The 16090-nt window shown below is 46.1% G+C and overlaps 1 protein-coding gene across 1 annotated transcript in view; it reads right to left on the reverse strand.

Annotated features, from left to right (window-relative positions):
- LOC126185046 (isoleucine--tRNA ligase, cytoplasmic) overlaps positions 1 to 15357 on the reverse strand; it is a 175671-nt gene extending 160314 nt beyond the window's left edge. Inside the window, exon 1 of the mRNA XM_049927800.1 lies at positions 15144 to 15357. The gene's annotated coding sequence lies outside the window, so the exon portion shown is untranslated. The remainder of the gene's footprint in view (positions 1 to 15143) is intronic.
- Between the last annotated feature and the right edge of the window lie 733 nt (positions 15358 to 16090).

Raw genomic sequence — 16090 nt, forward strand, 5'->3', positions numbered from 1 at the left:
GGAAACATTCCTCACACACAAATAAAGAAAAGATGTTATGTGAACATGTGTCCAGAAATGCTTAATTTCCATGTTAGAGCTCATTTTAGTTTCATCAGTATGTACTGTACTTCCTCGATTCACCGCCAGATGGCCAAATTGAAGGAAGGTAATTTTGACTTTGGTGCTTGTGTTGACATGCAACCCATTTCTCTACAGTACTAGCATCAAGCACATCAGTACGTAGCATCAACAGGTTAGTGTTCATCACGAACATGGTTTTCCAGGCAGTGCAATGTTTACAAATGCGGAGTTGGCAGATGCCCATTTGATGTATGGATTAGCACGGGGCAATAGCCGTGGCACGGTACGTTTGCATCGAGAGAGATTTCCAGAACGAAGGTGTCCCGACAGGAAGACGTTCGAAGCAATTGATCGGCGTCTTATTAGGGAGCACGGAACATTCCAGCCTATGACTCACGACTGGGGAAGACCTAGAACGACGAGGACACCTGCAATGGACGAGGCAATTCTTCGTGCAGTTGATGATAATCCTAATGTCAGCGTCAAAGAAGCTGCTGCTGTACAAGGTAACGTTGACCGCGTCACTGTATGGAAAGTGCTATGGGAGAACCAGTTGTTTCCGTACCATGTACAGCGTGTGCAGGCACTATCAGCAGCTGATTGGCCTCCACGGGTACACTTCTGCGAATGGTTCATCCAACAATGTGTCAATCCTCATTTCAGTGCAAATGTTCTCTGTATGGATGAGGCTTCATTCCAACGTGATCAAATTGTAAATTTTCACAATCAACATGTGGGGGCTGACGAGAATCCGCACGCAATTGTGCAATCACGTCATCAACACAGATTTTCTGTGAACGTTTGGGCAGGCATTGTTGGTGATGTCTTGATTGGGCCCCATGTTCTTCCACCTACGTTCAATGGAGCTCATTATCATGATTTCATATGGGATACTCTACCTGTGCTGTTAGAACATGTGCCTTTACAAGTATGACACAACATGTGGTTCATGCACGATGGAGCTCCTGCACATTTCAGTTGGAAGTGTTCGTACACTTCTCAACAACAGATTCAGTGACCGATGGATTGGTAGAGGCGGACCAATTCCATGGCCTCCACGCTCTCCTGACCTCAATCCTCTTGACTTTCATTTATGGGGGCATTTGAAAGCTCTTGTCTACACAACCCCGGTACCAAATGTAGAGACTCTTTGTGCTCGTATTGTGGACGGCTGTGATACAATACGCTATTCTCCAGGGCTGCATCAGCGATTCCATGCGACAGAGGGTGGATGCATGTATCCTTGCTAACGGAGGACATTTTGAACATTTCCTGTAACAAAGTGTTTGAAGTCACGCTGGTACATTCTGTTGCTGTGTGTTTCCATTCCATGATTAATGTGATTTGAAGAGAAGTAATAAAATGAGCTGTAACATGGAAAGTAAGCATTTCCGGACACATGTCCACATAACATATTTTCTTTCTTTGTGTGTGAGGAATGTTTCCTGAAAGTTTGGCCGTACCTTTTTGTACCACCCTGTATATAGCATTTTCCGTTGAAAAACCCTTCTGGAAACCAAACTGACATTTTGTTAAAACTTTTTAAAAATAAAGTTGTGAAGCTACTCTTCAATACATTACTTTTTCAAGAATTTTGGATAAGGCAGTCAGAAGAGAGATTGGGCGGTAGTTGTTGACATCAGATGTATCCACTTTTTTATGCAGTGGTTTAACAATGGCATACTTCAGTCTATCTGGGAAAATACCCTGCTTCAGAGAGCTATTACATATGTGGCTAAGAATCCCACTTATTTCTTGGGAACAAGCTTTTATTATCCTGCTGGAAATGCCATCAATTCCATGTGAGCTTTTATTCTTGAGAGAGTTTATTATCTTCCTAATTTCAGAAGGAGAGGTGGGTGGAATTTCAATTGTATCAAATTGTGTGGTAAGGCCTCTTCCAATAACTGCCTTGCTTCTTCTAATGAACATTTAGATCCTATTTTCTCAACAACATTTAAAAAATGATTATTCAAAATGTTTTCGACTTCCGGCTTGTTGTTTATCAAGTTTCCATTCGCTTTCATTGTGATGCCGTCATCCTGTACTCTTGGTTGTCCTGTGGGGGACAAGGAAGGAGCCTCCACGCGTGCAGTATCTGAGATAAGAGACCGAGAGTCATCTGTCAGATAATGCCGGCATCCCCCAGAAACGTTGCAATAAAAGACAACAGCCAATCCTTCCAACACTGGAAAAGCAAAAAGAATGGGCCCTTCTCAGAGCCAACTCTGACGATTGCAAGCCTAAACGTAGAGGGTCACCAAAAACAAACAACAAATCATATCACAACTTTGTCGCATGCACAAATGGGATATACTGTGTATACAAGAAACACACAAGAAAGAAGGGGCAATAAGACCAGAAATAGAAGGAATGAAATTAGCCATAGAAAATCCACATCCTAAATATGGCAGCGCTGTCTTCACAAAACCTGAGATGGCCATAATATCAACTGACAGAACTACATACAATAACAGAATTACTGACTGTCGAGTGTAGCACCTTCACCGTAACGTCAGTATACAAGCCGCCCGGAGAGAAGTTCAACTTGACTTTGCCACCAAACTTCAACAACCAGAAAACACAGTTAATCTTAGGAGACTTCAACTGCCACAGCACATCATGGGGCTACAAACATACAGATGATTGGTTGGTTGGTTGGTTTGGGGGGGATTAAAGGGACCAGACTGCGACGGTCATCGGTCCCTTTTTCCAAAAAAAGTAAAACCATCCAAAGAGAATAAAAAACGAACAACAGGAAAGATGTCAGACGACACAGGACAAGAAATACTCCTACAGAGATCAGACGAAACAAATTAAAATCACACAGAGTGTGACAGTGGTTGGCCGACCATAGAGATAAAAAGGAAAAGCCAACCACCGAGAACACATTAAAAACTCAGCGTAAAATCGTAGGCCAATGGCCAGAATCAACACAAAAGAACAGAACAAACACTCAGAGTAAATAATAAAAACCCCCTGCCCGAATAAAACGGAAAACTAAGTCAGCCATACCAGGGTCATCACATAAGAGGGCAGGGAGCGTATCAGGCAGCGCAAATGTCTGCCTGACCACAGCTAAAAGGGGGCAGGCCAACAAAATGTGGGCCACTGTCAAAGCCGCCCCGCAGCGACATGCAGGAGGGTCCTCCCGGCGCAGTAAATAACTGTGTGTCAGGTGGGAGTGGCCAATGCGGAGCCGACAAAGGACGACAGAATCCCTGCGGTTGGCTCGCAGGGATGACCGCCACACAGTCGTCATCTCCTTGATGGCACGGAGTTTATTGGGCATGATCCGATTGCGCCATTCAGTGTCCCAAAGCGCAAAAACTTTTCGGCGGAGGACTGCCCGCAAATCAGTCTCTGGGAGGCCAACGTCCAGAGACTGTTTACTCGTGGCCTCTTTCGCCAGGCGGTCAACATGTTCATTGCCCGGGATACTGACATGACCGGGGGTCCACACAAAGACCACAGAGCGGCCGCAACGCGCAAGAGTATGCAGGGACTCATGGATAGCCATCACCAGACGAGAACGAGGAAAACACTGGTCGAGAGCTCGTAAACCGCTCAGGGAATCGCTACAGATAACGAAGGACTCACCTGAGCAGGAGCGGATATACTCTAGGGCACGAAAGATGGCGACTAGCTCAGCAGTGTAAACGCTGCAGCCAGCCGCCAAGGACCGTTGTTCGGAATGGTCCCCTAGAGTTAGCGCATACCCGACACGACCAGCAACCATCGAACCGTCGGTGTAAACAATTCCAGAGCCCTGATACGTGGCCAGGATGGAATAAAAGCGGCAGCGGAAGGCCTCTGGAGGGACCGAGTCCTTCGAGCCCTGTGCCAAGTCGAGCCGAAGGCAAGGGCGAGGAACACACCACGGGGGTGTACGCAGAGGCGCCCGGAAAGGAGGTGGAACTGGGAAAAACCCAAGCCCGCAGAGAAGCTCCTTGATGCGTACGGCGATCAGACAACCCGACCGGGGCCGACGGTCTGGCAGATGGACGACTGACTGCAGGAACAGGACACGATAATTTGGATGCCCGGGCAAGCTAAAAACATGGGCAGCATAAGTGGCCAGCAAACGTTGGCGTCGGAACCGCAGTGGAGGTACACCTGCCTCCACTAGGACGCTGTCCACAGGGCTGGTGCGGAAAGCACCAGTGGCAAGGCGTATCCCGCTGTGGAGAATTGGGTCCAGCACCCGCAACGCAGATGGGGATGCTGAGCCATAAGCTAGGCACCCATAATCCAGGCGAGACTGGATTAACGCCTGGTAGAGACGCAACAGGGTAGATCGGTCGGCGCCCCAGCGGGTGTGGCTCAAACAACGCAGGGCGTTGAGATGCCGCCAACACGCTTGTTTAAGCTGCCGGATATGAGGCAGCCAAGTCAACCGGGCATCAAAAAGGACACCCAAAAACCTGTGGGTCTCCACCACAGCAAGAAGTTCGTCGGCAAGATAAAGCCGCGGCTCAGGATGGACCGTTCGGCGCCGGCAGAAATGCATAACGCGGGTCTTGGCAGCCGAAAACTGAAAACCACGCGCTACAGCCCAAGACTGCGCCTTGCGGATTGCGCCCTGTAGTTGACGTTCAGCTGCTGCAATGCTAATAGAACTATAGTAAAGACAGAAGTCGTCAGCATACAGGGAAGCGGAGATAGAATTTCCTACTGCCGCAGCGAGACCGTTTATTGCAATTAAAAACAGGCAGACACTGAGGACAGAGCCCTGGGGTACCCCGTTCTCCTGGACGAGGGAGGAACTATACGAGGCCGCGACTTGCACGCGGAAGGTAAGATACGACAGAAAATTTCTGATAAAGATTGGCAGAGGGCCCCGAAGACCCCATCCATGAAGCGTAGAAAGGATGTGATGACGCCATGTCGTATCGTACGCCTTCCGCATGTCGAAAAAGACAGCGACCAGGTGCTGACGGCGGGCAAAGGCTGTACGGATGGCCGACTCAAGGCTCACCAGATTGTCGGTGGCGGAGCGGCCTTTACGGAACCCACCCTGAGACGGAGCCAGAAGGCCCCGAGACTCCAGCACCCAATTTAAGCGCCGGCTCACCATCCGTTCAAGCAACTTGCAAAGAACGTTGGTGAGACTAATGGGACGGTAGCTGTCCACCTCCAGAGGGTTCTTTCCAGGTTTCAAAATGGGGATGACAATACTTTCCCGCCATTGCGACGGAAACTCACCCTCGACCCAGAGACGGTTGTAAAGGTCGAGGAGGCGTCGCTTGCAGTCCACTGAAAGGTGTTTCAGCATCTGACAGTGGATGCGATCTGGCCCGGGAGCGGTATCAGGGCAAGCGGCAAGGGCACTCTGAAATTCCCACTCACTGAATGGAGCGTTGTAGGGTTCAGAAGCGTTGGTGCGAAAAGAAAGGCTCCGACGTTCCATCCGCTCTTTAATGGAGCGGAAGGCCTGGGGGTAATTCGCAGAAGCGGAACTCATAGCAAAATGCTCTGCTAAGCGGCTTGCAATGACGTCGGAGTCAGTACAAACTGCTCCATTCAGTGAGAGCGCAGGGACGCTGGCAGGGGTCCGATAGCCGAAGACCCGTCGAATCTTGGCCCAGACCTGCGATGGAGTGACATGGAGTCCAATGGTGGACACATACCGCTCCCAGCACTCCTCCTTGCCTTGGCGGATAAGGAGGCGGGCCCGCGCACGCAGCCGTTTGAAGGCGATAAGGTGGTCCATGGAGGGATGTCGCTTGTGACGCTGGAGCGCCCGCCGGCGATCTTTAATCGCTTCAGCGATCTCAGGCGACCACCAAGGCACAGCCCTCCGCCGAGGGGACCCAGAAGAACGGGGAATGGCAGACTCGGCGGCAGTGACGATGCCGGCGGTGACCGATGTAACCACCGCATCAATGGCATCAGTTGAGAGAGGCTCAATAGCGGCAGTGGAGGAGAACAAGTCCCAGTCAGCCTTATTCATAGCCCATCGGCTAGGGCGCCCAGAAGAGTGACGCTGTGGTAGTGACAGAAAAATCGGAAAGTGGTCACTACCACACAGGTCGTCATGCACACTCCAGTGGACAGATGGTAAGAGGCTAGGGCTACAGATTGAAAGGTCAATGGCGGAGTAGGTGCCATGCGCCACACTGAAGTGTGTGGAGCCACCATCATTCAAAATCGAGAGATCGAGCTGCGACAATAAATGCTCAACGGTGGCGCCTCGACCTGTTGCCACTAACCCACCCCACAGAGGGTTATGGGCGTTAAAGTCGCCCAGTAATAAGAAAGGTGGCGGCAATTGGGCTATCAGCGCAGCCAGGACATGCTGCGCGACAACACCCTCCGGTGGAAGGTAAAGACTGCAGACGGTAAGAGCCTGCGGCGTCCACACCCTAACAGCGACAGCCTCTAAAGCTGTTTGTAGAGGGACAGACTCGCTGTGAAGAGAGTTAAGGACATAGATGCAGACGCCACCAGACACCCTTTCATAAGCTGCTCGGTTCTTATAATAACCCCGATAGCCACGGAGGGCGGGGGTGCGCATTGCTGGAAACCAAGTTTCCTGCAGAGCAATGCAGAGGAAAGGGTGAAGGCTGATAAGTTGGCGGAGCTCAGCTAGATGGTGGAAGAAACCGCTGCAGTTCCACTGGAGGATGGTTTTGTCCATGGCTGAGAAAGGCGTGCCGGGACTGGGACGGCAGATTACGCCGCTGGGTCACCTGCTGCCTCCGATTGAGCACCCGTGCTAGTGCTATTGCTATTCACGGCGTCTGAGGGACCGGCGATATCGAGGTCCTCAGCGGACGCCAGAATCTCCACCTTGTCCTCAGACGCAAAGCTAGAAGGTAGCGATGGGGTGGCTACCACCGCGCGTTCCTTGGGCTTAGAGCTGCTATTCTTTGATTTCTCACGCTGCTCCTTGGGTTTAACTGGCTGGGAGGGCTTCACCGATTCAGTCTCCGGGACTGAGGAGGATTGGGAAGCCCTTCGACCTGCAGATTGTGGGCACTTACGCCACTGTCGATCGTCAGCCTCCCGCCGGTGGAAACCTGGGAAGGGAGGGACCCAAGGGACCCCTTGCGAGCGTGAGAAGCCGAAGAAGTTGGACACTTCTCCAGCTTAGAAGCGGGGACCGACGTCCCCGATGGGGGGGATGGTGTTGCTCCTGAGGTAGGTGGCACAGGAGCAACCCGGTGGGTAGAGCCCCCCACTGGCAAGGGGGCAGGAGGAGTTGTACCACTCGTTGATCCGGCCGGAAGGCGCGAAACTGATGGGGCTAGCACAGGTGTTGTAGCAGCGGCGTAGGAAGTTGTCATTCGCACTGGATGTAATCGGTCGTATTTCCGTTTGGCCTCAGTATAAGTCAGTCGGTCCAGGGTCTTATATTCCATGATTTTGCGCTCTTTCTGGAATATTCTGCAGTCTGGCGAGCAAGGTGAATGGTGCTCCCCGCAGTTGACGCAGATGGGAGGCGGGGCACATGGAGTATCGGGATGAGATGGGCGTCCGCAATCTCGACATGTGAGGCTGTAGGGCAGCGGGAAGACATATGGCCGAACTTCCAGCACTTGAAGCACTGCATCGGGGGAGGGATATAGGGCTTGACGTCACATCGGTAGACCATCACCTTGACCTTTTCCGGTAACGTATCACCCTCGAAGGCCAAGATGAAGGCACCGGTAGCAACCTGATTGTCCCTCGGACCCCGATGAACGCGCCGGACGAAATGAACACCTCTACGTTCTAAGTTGGCGCGCAGCTCGTCATCAGACTGCAAAAGGAGGTCCCTATGGAAAATAACACCCTGGACCATATTTAAACTCTTATGTGGAGTAATAGTAACGTTAACATCCCCCAACTTGTCACAAGCAAGTAACCTGCGTGACTGGGCGGAGGATGCCGTTTGTATCAGTACTGAGCCAGAGCGCATTTTAGACAAGCCCTCCACCTCCCCAAACTTGTCCTCTAAATGCTCGACGAAGAACTGAGGCTTTGTGGAGAGAAAAGACTCCCCATCAGCTCTCGTGCAAACTAAGAATCGGGGCGAATAACTGTTACCTCCATCCTGGGACTTACACTCTTCCCACGGCGTGGCCAGGGAGGGGAACGTTTTCGGATCGTACTTCTGAGCATTAAATTGAGCCCGAGAACGCTTAGAGACTGCTGGCGGCTGGCCGCCAGCGAGAGATGATGTACCACACTTCATTGCGGGTCATCCGCCCTGATGCCACCTACTCCGACCAAGGGCCCTCCCCACGGGCGCCACCCAGCCACAGCAAAGGCCACCTGGCAGGATGGCCGTTGCCGGGAGTCCTGATACCCCAGGAGGATAGGCATCTACTCCTTGGCATACGTGGGGAGTTAACGGCGCAGGCATCAGTAGAGCGATCCCTGTGTTGTCAGGGGGCTACAACCAAGAGGGTACATGGCGGCCCCACCACAACGGACTGGCTACCGTGCTGGATCTTAGGTGCAAAACTGTCCAAGGTCGTCGTCGCAGTTAAAAGAAACACTGCAGAGGGCAGCGTGGTAATCGCACCCAGGGACGTATCCCTGCCCTAAAGATCGAAAACGAGCGGGACACCATTGCAACGACGTGAAAGCCGGCTAAAGGTCTAATTGCACGACGGATACAGTGCACCATGTAAGGCGCCCTTCCCCAATTGGCTCGCTCTTCGGAATAATTTAGAAAGATGGAGGTCAAACCCGAGAGGGGACCATCACATAAGGCCAAAACATGTGAGACTCCTTTTAGTCGCCTCTTACGACAGGCTGCAGAGAGCATTTCATCCCAGGTCTCTCTGATGAATCAAAGAACATCCTGAGGGAGTACGAAATGCTATACGAACAGGACCCCTTTAGTGAAGAAGTAGTCCAATATGGAGAAACACTAATGGAAATGATTAGCGAATCAAGACAAAGGAAATGGGTAGAAACTCTGGAAAGAATGGATATGACCCACAGTAGCAAAGTCGCTTGGAACTTAATAAAAAAACTTAATTGTGACTTTGGGACAGCTAAACAATGCTCTTCAGTAACACCCAATCTAATTGCCCATCAGCTCCTACTAAATGGAAAACCCAACAATAAATGTAAGAAAATAAAAATCAGCAGAATTCAGAGTCAAGAGTCAAGCATGTTCAAAATACCATTTACCATGAAAGATTTTAATCATGGAACGAACTCATGAAAAACGGGAAAGCAGTGGGAGTCGACGATATATGTGTGGAACAGATCAAACAGCTCGGACCAAGCGCCAAGCAATGGATCCTGCAGCTCTTTAATCATTGCTTAAAAACGTGTAAGATCCCAAAGATGTGGAGGAAATCAAAGGTAGTGGCGCTACTAAAACCTGGGAAAGACGCAGGTAAACCGAAGAACTACCACCCAATAGCACTACTGTGCCTTCTGTACAAACTGTACGAACGAATAATCCTGAACCGCATAGCAAATATCGCAGACCAAAAGCTCATTCCCCAACATGCTGGATTCAGACCCGGGAAATCATGCACCAGTCAAATCCTAGCACTCACAGAACACATAGAGGGTTTGAAAACAAACAAATAACAGGTGTAGCATTGGTGGACTTAAGTTCTGCATACGACACCGTCAACCACAGAAAGCTCATGGAAAAACTGTACTCTACATTTAAGGATCATCAGCTCACGAAAAATCATTGAATCTCTGCTGCAAAACAGACAGTTCTATGTAATGCTGGACGGAAAAAAAAAGCCGATGGCGTCGACAAAAGAACGGTCTCGCCCAGGGCAGTCTGCTGCACCCCCCGTACTATTTAACGTACACACCAATGATCAACCAACACCAGAACGTACTACCCATTTCATGATGCCAATGATCTGGCCATTACTGTGCAAGGAAATAGCTTCGAGGAAGTAGATGGGAAATTAGAAAGCTCGCTACACGTAATGTCTGAATATTATAAAGAAAACTCCCTCAAACCCAATCCGTCTAAGACACATGTTAGCGCTTTCCACCTCCGCACAAAACAGGCAAACAGGAAGCTGAATGTCACCTGGAATGGCAGCAACAAACTGGACCATACAGACAAACCAACATACCTTGGTGTCGTGCTGGATAGATCACTGATGTACAGATGTACAGATATCACTGTGAAAAAACCTGGCAAAAAGTTGCTGCCAGGAACAATATTTTAAGAAAACTGACAAATAGTAAATGGGGAGCTAGTCCGACTGTATTACGAACAACTGCTCAAGCACTTTGCTTCTCCACGGCAGAATATGCATACCCTGTATGGTCTCGATCCACACATGCCAAAAAAGTCACTGCAGTCCTTAATGAAACATGCAGGCTAACAACAGGATGCATGAAACCCACTCCACTTGGGAAAATATACAAAGCAGCTGGATTCTCATCTCCTGAATCCCGAAGAATTGCACACGAACATACAGAAAAATTTAAACAGATTTTAGACGAGCGCAACCCGCTGCATGGTTCTTCATGTGGATGTAGCAGACTTAAATCCCGCAAGAGATTTCTCACCAGTGAATTGAACGAGCCTCCGAAGGACTACCCTGCCTCACGAGAAATACCCAGCAGCAGTACATCAAGCTGGAAGATTTGGAGAACACTGAAGCACATCAGAACAGGCGTAGCACCAGTTAAAGCAAACCTAGTCAAATGGGGCTTCAAGGACGAAGGAGACAACAAATGCGACTGTGGTAAAGTTCAGGATATGGAACACCTTCTACAGTGTTCCATCTGTCCCACAAGGTGTACCCTTGACGAACTATGGCTTGAGAACAGAGAAACATTGGACTTGGCCCGACATTGGGCTGAAAGGCGTTGAAACAAATCTCCGGACACGAAAAAGTAAAAGTAGGTTGTCCTGTCTCCCTTGTAATAATATTCCAAATTGTTTTGATTTTGTTATCAGAGGTATTAATCTCAGACATGATGCACATGCTTCTAGACTTTTTAATAACCTTTCTTAATGTAGCACAGTAGTTTTTATAATATTTGGCTGTTTCTGGGTCATTACTCTTTCTTGTTGTTAGATACAGTTCCCTTTTGCGATTACAAGATATTTTTATTCCTTTAGTACGCCAAGGTTTTTTGCATGGTTTCTTATAATTAGATTTAACTACTTTCTTGGGGAAACAGTTTTCAAATTCTCTTACAATTGTATCATGAAATAAGTTATATTTTAAATTAGCATCGGGTTCCTTGTACACCTCATCCCAGTCTAACTGCTGAAGATTTCTAATTGTTGAGTTATTAATTGAATGCACAACTTTGGAGGGCAGTTTTGAATTACTGAATGGAGCTATGTCATATACTGTAACTAGCTGAGCATCATGATCAGAAAGCCCATTCTCAACAGGACAAGAATTAATGTTTTTAAACCTATCTTGGTCTATAAAAGTGTTATCTATGAATGTGCTGCTGTCCTTTACTACCCGAGTAGGAAAATTAATGACAGATGTCAAATTGAAAGAACCAAGCAAGACTTCCAGGTCATTCTTCCTATTACACTCTTTCAGTGAATCAACATTGAAGTCTCCACAAATAATAATTTGCTTTCCTCTATCTGACAGATAGCACAACAAGGCATCCAAGTTTCCCAGGAATAAATGAGTTTCCTGAAGGGGACCTATATACTGTTACAATTATAAAAGAGCCCTCCTTCAGTTTAAGTTGACAGGCAAATGCTTCTATATGTTGCTCTAGACAAAACTTTTTTGTATCTAAGCTTTCTACACAATGATAACTTTTGACATATATGCCAACTTCTCCTCCCACCTTATTCTCTCTACTCATATGTGCAGCTAGTTTATAACCACTGATATTTACCTTTTCCATATCAGACACAATGTGATGCTCAGACAGGCGTAGTATATCTATTACATTATCAGATCCAATGTCATCTAAACAAACCAGGAGCTCATCTACTTTAGTCTTCAATCCCGGCATATTTGGTGAAAAATGGTAACATTATTTTTTACTTTACTTTTCTGAGAATCTACTTTTTTCTTTAATCCACCAATATTTTGGTTAAATATGGTAACATTATTATTTACTTTACTGTGGTGAGAATCTTGTGAGTTTTGGACCTCTTTAGCACCTGCCTGCCTGAACTTCTCATTGGACACTGATATTAGTCTAAAAAAGAGATACATTCATGAGTACTAGTGTCCCCCCCATATGGATTTCGCTAACAACCCTGCCAGTTTAACCTTCCCTTTCCTATTGAGATGTAGGCCATGCCTTGTGAAATCCCCCCTATCAATAGCCTCGACAGGAACCAATCCAATGTCTGACAAAGTGGCTGCCCTACGCAACTGATCCAACTCCATATTTACCCTCCTGACAGAGCGGTTCAACTGGGGCTGATCATGCTGCGCGAAAGCAGGCACCAGTCCAACATTGGTATGGGTCATTGCCGAGGCTATTTTCACCATGTCACACTCAATGCTGTAGCCCTGATCCCTATCAATACTGTTTCCCACTCCACCCACTATCATCACACGATCCTGCTTTGTGAATCCCTTGCACAAGGAACCTATATCCTCTACCACCTGGCTAAGATTTGCACTTGGCTTGAAAAAGTTTGTGACCTGGTACCTGTCACCTAATTTTTCCTGCAAAATCTGGCCCACACCTCTTCCATGGCTGCTACCTAGCAACAGAACTTTCCTCTTACTTTCTACTTTTTTTTTTTTTTTTTAACAGTTGGTTTCAGTTGCATCTTAACTACATTTACTTCTACTGGAGCCCCTTCCATACTTAACTGTGGTAGCAAGGCAAATCTATTGGTTGTGCCATTGGGAAACTTTTCTGTGGCCCCTGTTCCCAGCTACCACTCCCCATCGCTGTTTCTGTTTGCCCTCCTCCCCCCGTAACCTCTTCAGTTCCTCCCTCGCTCTGTTCAAATCAGCCTGAAGGGCTCTAGCTATATAGGTCAAGTGAAAGTTTCTATACTAGCTTTCAGAGAAAGATGCGGTTTTGTAGTATTGAGGACTTTGCTTTGGCTACACAAATGAAATGAAATTTTTACCAGCTTTTGGATAGAATTGTGATTATGTGTGAGCTGTACAGGGCAAGTGAAATGTCCAATATCTAATTTTCCCAAAGTTATAAATGATTTATTGTGTATAATATTTTCACTTGGGAACTGTATTGGGGATGGGTATTAGTCAGTGGGTCATGTTTAGGGGTAGGGAGGAATAGGATTCACTAATATTTAATACTGCATCATATCTACAATATCGGCCTGCCATAAGTCATTCAACCCACATATTATAACATGCCTATGAGGGAATGTTTTGGGTGTTGATTTGTGTAGTTTTGAACTATATTTTTAATAAATTTTGAGCAGACATTTCCAAAAGTGAGCACTAATGGCAATAAAAATGGGGCTATCAAAGTCCTCAAAGACAATTTTAAATGTCATATCTTAGTCATTTTTACAAATGTTATGCTATTCTAGATTTTCTAAATTATGATTATTACAGTTACGAAACAATATACAGGAGGGTAGTGCTTGTTGAAAACGTCATTCAATGATAAAGTCAAGTATTATGCAGATAATAAAAGTTGCTAATATCAGAAACATTAGGGTCACAGATGAAACAGCAGAACTTCAGTCGAGAAGGCAAATGAAACCATCAAGGATGTTTACAAAAGGACAGCATGTAATACATAATCACTGAACATAAAGACAAATTACAGCATGAGCTTCAGCTTAAATATGTGGAAACACCACACAAGGATACTGGCATATGCCCTTAGGTTTGCATCAGTGAATAACAGGATGTCCCTTTTGGTGACATAACATCCCTATGTACACTCAGTTTTCAGCTATGGGATTTTTTCTCGGGGTTATATATATACAGCAGAAGAATAATTTACAGACTGTAGCAAAAGGCCATACAAATAATAACGAAGCAGGTGCACAGTAAGAAGCCATATAAAAAATGGGTATCCTTAGAGAAGCACGTTAGTTCGTTTACCCATTTGTTGTATCAGGGAAAATATTAGTGAGGAAGTCACATATAGTTCTATACGCCTACATAACTATGGAATAAGAGCCAGTTTGGAATTAAATTTAACTAAGAAAAATAAATGAAAAACTCAAAAATAGCATTTGCTATCTGGGATTAAAATTCTATAATTCATAACAGATGAAACTGACAACTAAAATATGTTTATCTACAAAAGCACTCAAAATAAGGCTCCTAAATAAAGTACACTACAAAATTTCCGATTACACACGTTCACAATGTACAGCTTTTCACAGGACAAACATCTGTAGCTCATAATGATTATGTCTGCCATCTACCTAAGGTCAACATCTCACTCATGAGAGGATGCTGCCTCTGTTCCTCAGAGAGGCAGGAGGGAAGACTTGGAGATGTAACAGAGGTATGGCAGCACAGTAATGCTGTAGGAGTCACCAGCAAATGCGTATGGCGAATGCAGAAACATTTTATCATCAAACTAATATGTTTCCAGTGTGCATAAATATACAAACATGGTACACAAAGTATCTTCAACGAGGTCATGCATTTGTTAAGGCACTCAGGCCTCAGATTGGAGAGGACAGAGGTGCATGCTGTGTGTTTTTTCTGCTTTTTCTTTGTATTTAGATGACAAATCACTCCTGTTGTAAAATGATTTTTGGGCGATTACAGGAAAATACGATACTAAATGTGCATTATGTACTTCAAATATATGCACACAGTGAAACAGATATGTCACAAACCTTTTTAAAAAGACGGAATTCTGTAGAGGTACAATCTGTCTTAGTTCAATGTAAGGAAATGGTATACTATGCTGACCATAAGGTATCACTCCTTTCCTTAACAAGGCATTAAAAATTCTTTAATCAGTGTTTATCATTGAAATGATAACAGGACTACTATATGAGGCACGATTGCAAACTGGATTACTACCTAAAAATCTGTAATGAATCAACGAAATCGACTTCACTGAGACTTTTAACTCCTTGTTGGAAACAAATGTGAGCTCTGTACATCCGTATGACATCTACTAATTAACAGGCTAACAAGCTACAAGTAATTTGCTACACAACGCCAGTCAAACTTATAAAACTAGTGTTACCTCACCTCATTATGCTTAATAGAAAGATCGTTGAATGTCAATTTACATCCAATAAAGTCACACATTCACACGACGCGCAAATGAAATGTTCTGACTTTGGGATTTAAGACAGTTGACAACTACATTTCCATTTTCAAAACATTCACATGTACACAACCACGTACTCCACAAACATCACACATGTGCGGTACACGCCACACGGGTACACCGGTAGACACTTCCGACTAATTAGTAATTACGGAACATCTTTGGTCAGGGCTACCACAGATTAAGGGCCAGTTGTATGATCTCCGGTTAGTAGCGGGTTAAGCTCTATTCTCGAAATAGCGCGAGAAACGCGTTGTACGAATTGGAAATATCTTAGCAATCATATACAACCGCTCACTTGACGAAAGGTCTGTTCCTAAAGACTGGAAAGTAGCACAGGTCACACCAATATTCAAGAAAGGAAATAGGAGTAACCCATTGAATTACAGACCCATATCACTGACATCAATTTGCAATAGGATTTTGGAGCGTATACTATACTCAAACATTATGAATCACCTTGAGGAAAATGACTTACTGATACATAACCAACACGGATTCAGAAAATATCGTTCTTGTGCAACACAGCTAGCACTTTATTCCCATGAAGTAATGACTGCTGTCGTCAAAGGATCTCAGATCGATTCCATATTCGTAGATTTTCAGAAGGCTTTTGACAGCGTTCCTCACAAGCTACTATTAATCAAATTGCGTACATGTGGAGTATCATCTCAGTTGTGTGACTCGATTCGTGATTTCCTCTCAGAGAGGTCACAGTTCGTAGTGATAGATGGTAAATAATCGAGTAGAACAGAAGTGATATCTGGCATTCCACAAGGTAATGTCATAGACCCTCTGCTGTTCCTGATTTACATCAATGATCTAGGTGATAATCTGAGCAGCCCCCTTAGATTGTTGACCGATG

The sequence above is a fragment of the Schistocerca cancellata genome, chromosome 4 (assembly GCF_023864275.1).
Source record: "Schistocerca cancellata isolate TAMUIC-IGC-003103 chromosome 4, iqSchCanc2.1, whole genome shotgun sequence".
Taxonomy (NCBI): Eukaryota; Metazoa; Arthropoda; class Insecta; order Orthoptera; family Acrididae; genus Schistocerca; species Schistocerca cancellata.